Source organism: Symphalangus syndactylus, chromosome 21 (genome assembly GCF_028878055.3).
Source record: "Symphalangus syndactylus isolate Jambi chromosome 21, NHGRI_mSymSyn1-v2.1_pri, whole genome shotgun sequence".
NCBI classification, from domain to species: Eukaryota; Metazoa; Chordata; class Mammalia; order Primates; family Hylobatidae; genus Symphalangus; species Symphalangus syndactylus.
The window spans coordinates 70,597,231-70,602,131 of NC_072443.2; the positions used below are offsets into that span (position 1 = coordinate 70,597,231).

General features: G+C 47.3%; 1 pseudogene; it reads left to right on the plus strand.

Moving 5' to 3' along the window:
• Positions 1–3,997: 3,997 nt before the first annotated feature.
• On the plus strand, positions 3,998–4,063 carry LOC129471738 (uncharacterized; annotated as a pseudogene).
• The last annotated feature ends 838 nt before the right edge of the window (positions 4,064–4,901 follow it).

A 4,901-nucleotide genomic window follows, 5' to 3' on the forward strand; every position in this document is an offset into this window, starting at 1 on the left:
AAATAAAAACAGGGCCGGGCGCAGTGGCTCACGCTTGTAATCCCAGCACTTTGGGAGGCCGAGGCGGGCGGATCACGAGGTCAGGAGATCGAGACCACGGTGAAACCCCGTCTCTACTAAAAACACAAAAAACTTAGCCGGGCGTGGTGGCGGGCGCCTGTAGTCCCAGCTACTCGGAGAGGCTGAGGCAGGAGAATGGCGTGAACCCGGGAGGCGGAGCTTGCAGTGAGCCGAGATTGCGCCACTGCACTCCAGCCTGGGCGACAGAGCGAGACTCCGTCTCAAAAAAAAATAAAAATAAAAATAAATAAAAACAGTATATGGACAGTGTACTGCCTTCACCTGGAGAATGTGAGCTCCCTATGGGCAAGTTACATTCTATATGTAACTTATATACTAATAGACAACTTAAAAGCTACTTATCATAAGTAACATATATAGTATAAGTGTGGTTTTGCACACCATTTTTCCTCAATGCCAGACACATGCATAGCGGCGGGCACGCTGTAGGTCTTCCAATAATCCAGTTCAATGCAATTAAATCCAACTCAACATGACAAAGACTGAAACGTTCAGCCTCTCCTGGAAACAAATAGTACGTGCGGTCCACACCTCACCTTTGTAGCTCCCGGCACTGGGCCCGGCACCCAGCAGGGACTCGGAAGACAGCCATGAATGCTGAACACCGCTTCGAGAGGAGCTGTTTCCTCCTGAGCCTCCTTGGAGAGGATCTACAAAGAGGCCTTTTCGTTTGCGGCTGCGCAGGAAGCCCCCAGCAGGCCTTTGGGGAAAGCTGAGCAGAAAGCAGGCAGGTGATTGTGCAATGGTGGAGGTGGGGCGTGCTCCTCCTGGATCACCCTCCAGCACTACCAGTTCCCTCTCCAGAGCTAGCAACCCCGAGGGCGTCCAGCAGCCCCTCACTCCCGCCAAGCCAGGAGGGAAGCATGGCCTCTGCTTACTCCCAGTCCAGTCCCCTGAAGGGACTTTGTCTAAACCAGTGAGGTGTTTTCCAGCCAAACTCTTCAATCAGCTATTGGCATTTGCTGGCTTCTTCCCTGTTCAACAGTGAGGCTTTGGCTTTGGAAAGGTTTTGTTCCGCCCCTCGGGGAGACCCAAGCTGCTCCTGAGATAGCGAGTGAAGCGTAGCTTTTCCGACGGTGTGCTCTACTAAAGAGAAGTCTCTACTAAAAATACAAAAATTAGCCGGGAGTGGTGGTGCACGCCTTGGGAAGATGAGACAGGAGAATCACTTGAAGCTGGGAGGCAGAGGTTATGCCACATATCTGAATCGTCACCCGGCGATGGCAGATAGCCGGCTGCCCTCTATTCCGCCCAGAGCCTGGATGCGACCTTAGAATCTTTCTCAACACATGTTGCCCTGTTCAGTGCCAGCCACCTGCTGTCCCTGCTCCATGCAGTTACTGAGTCTCACGGATGTAACTCTCTTTTCCAGCAGCTTACTCAAAAATGCATGGTGGGGCCGGGCACAGTGGCTCATGCCTGTAATCCCAGCACTTTGGGAGGCCAGGGCGGGGGGATCACTTGGGGTCAGAAGTTCAAAACTAGTCTGGCCAACATGGCGAAACCGCATTTCTACTAAAAATACAAAAATTAGCTGTGCATGGTGGTGGGCGCCTGTAATCCCAGCTACTCAGGGGCTGAGGCAGGAGAAGCCCCACAGACAGATGGAGGTTGCAGTGAGCCGAGATCTGGGTGACGGAGCAAGACACTGTCTCAAAAGGAAAGGAAGGCATGGTGGTGGCAGGAAGCACAGGAAATGACTCATGGGCATCTAGGAGGAAGCAGGGCACACTTGACTGGAGAGAAGGGGTGACCAGGAGGGGAAGACAGGGAGGGCACCCCAGCAGCAGGGGCGTTGCAGCAGGGAATGGGATTTCACCGGGAGAGAGAAAATGATTGCCCTGGGTCCTTGTTAATTGAAATACCGAAATTCCCCAGCAGCTGGAAAACAAAGACTTCTAAGAGATTCACTGTGCACCTCATTGAGTCGTATCTGAGAGTACAGCGACACGTGTGGCCACCATCAGCACACTCTCACCTGATTATTGCACATCCCATTAACGGTTCACAGAAGCACAAATTCACATGGTCCATTCAGTCATAGACTAAACATCCAAATATGTAAGCCTGGCTGGGCATGGTGGCTCACACCTGCAATGCCAGCACTTTGGGAGGCTGAGGTGGGCAGATCACTTGAGGCCAGGATTTTGAGACCAGCCTGGCCAACATGGCAAAACCCTGTCTCTACTAAAAATACAAAAATTAGCTGGGCGTGGTGGTGCACGCCTTAATCCCAGCTACTTGGGAGGCTGAGGCAGTGAAATTGCTTAAACTTGGGAGGCTGAGGCAGGAGAATTGCTTCAACCTGGGAAGCGGAGTTTGCAGCGAACCGAGATTACGCCACTGCACTGCAGCCTGGCTGACTTAGTTGAGACTCCGTCTCAAAAAAAAAACAAAAAAGTAAGCCTATGCTATGGGTTCTTTCTCATCCAGTCTTGATGTCATAAAATGTGGGACAAAAAAATAATATTGTTGCATACTGAAAATTTATCACAAATGTAAACAACAGGAACTGACTAGAACTCTGTCAGGGGAGACAAACACGTATTCCCTTGACCAACAAGACATTGAAAAAGTTAGCAAAGATTTCATTCAGCCAAATATTTTCTGAATTCCAGGAATTTTTACGTAAATATAAAACTGTGAGTATGAGAGCATTTTTATTTTAATTTTTTAAAATTTTAAGCCGATCCTTCAATATTTTAGAGTAGGATTGGGAAAGTACCCCTCAGTAACAAGGAAAACTTGTGCAATTCAGTTAATTCAAGTCCTGCCTTTGTGTTCGTCACTGAAGAATTCTGTGGCACACTGAAAATTTCACTTTTATAAGCTTTTTAAAGGAAAGAGAAAGAGAGAGAGATGGATGACTCCAGCTCCGTCACCCAGGGTCGAATGCAGCATCATGATCACGGCTCACTGCAGCCTCCACCTCCTGAACCAAAATGATCCTCCCACCTTGGCCTCCTGAATAGCTAGGACCACACACAGGCTTGCACCACCATACCCACCTAATTAAAAACAAAAATTGTAGAGATGGGGGCCTCTTGCTGTGTTGCTCAAGCTAGTCTTGAGCTCCTGGCCTCAAGCAATACTCCCTCCCTGGCCTCCCAAAGTGCTGGGATTGCAGTCGTGAGCCACCACGCCTGGTCTCAAAACTATGTTTTCTTCTATGTTTTTCATTTTATGATAATATCCTGGTATGTTTCCAGTTCACCTAGAGAATGGCTCCCCCAAAAAACTATTAAGTACTTATGTTTTGTCTATTTTCTGAAGAAAGTGAGGGTGAATATTGTTCCTGGTATAAACCTTTGGAAACATAACTTTCACGATCCTGCAGGCCCTTTAAATTATAATCCTGTGTTCAAGGCTTGTCTTCTCCAAAAGCAGATGGAAGTTGGCCATGACTTATAATTATCATTGAAATCATGAACCTAAGTCTTACACTCTCCACACTCCTTATGCCCCCTCCAAATGTCCCATAAGAGCTCTCAGCTCCTACTTCAGGAAGGAGGGAGGGAGGAACAAAAGAGGAAGGGGGAAAGGGATATGAGGAATGGGAGAAAGAAGCAGTTTAGGTTATTTCAAAAGCAGGGCTGGGTGTGGTGGCTCATGCCTGTAATCCCAGTACTTTGGGAGGCCAAGGCTGGTGGATCAACTGAAATCAGGAGGTCAAGACCAGCCTGGTCAACGTAGTGAAATCCCATCTCTACTAAAAATACAAAAATTAGTTGGGCATGGTGGCGGCCGCCGGCAATCCCGGCTACTTGGGAGACTGAGGCAAGAGAATCTCTTGAACCTGGGAGGTGGAGTTTGCAGTGAGCTGAGATCGCGCTGTTGCACTCCAACCTGGGTGACAAGAATGAAACTCCATCTCAAAAATAAATAAATAAAAATAAATTTAGAAAGCAGATAGCATGCTTGCTTCGGCAGTACATTTACTAAAATTGGAACAATATAGACAAGATTAGCATGGCCCCTGCATTTAAAAATAAAAAACAGGCCGGGCACAGTGGCTCACACCTGTAATCCCCGTACTTTGGGAGGCCGAGGCAGGCGGAATACCTGAGGTCAGGAGTTTGCGACCAGCCTGACCAACAGGGGGAAACCTTGTCTCTACAAAAATACAAAATTAGCCGGGCATGGTGGCACATGCCTGTGATCCCAGCTACTCGGGAGGCTGAGGCAGGAGAATCGCTTGAACCCAGGAGGCGGGGGTTGCGGTGAGCCAAGATAGCGCCATTGCACTCCAGCCTGGACAACAAGAGCGAAACTCTGTCTCAAAAAAATAAAATAAAATAAAAAATAAAAAATAATTTTAAAAAAAAGCAAGTAACATATACTCATTGAACCAGGATTCCTATTTCTAGGAACTCATCTTACATACACACTTGTCCACTTGTGAAATGATATATATACAAGATTAAAAGACTCTTTGAATTAGCAAAAAATAAAAATAAAAATTGATAAGAACCTAAAATTTCATCTGGAATGCATAAATTAATTATGGATTAAATCTGTACTATTAGGAGTTAAACAGGTAGAATGGAATACACTGCAGCTGTAAGAAAGAATAAAGAGGGTCCGTATTAACTGTTGTGTAATCATTTTCAAAACACACTGTTAGATGTAAGGGTAAAAAAAAAGGGCCCGGGCGTGGTGGCTCACGCCTGTAATCCCACCACTTTGGGAGGCCAAGGCGGGTGGATCACTTGAGGTCAGGAGTTCGAGACCAGCCTGGCCAACCTGGTGAAACCTGGTCTCTACTAAAAATACAAAAATTAGCTGGGCATGGTGGCGCAAGCCTGTAATCCCAGCTACTC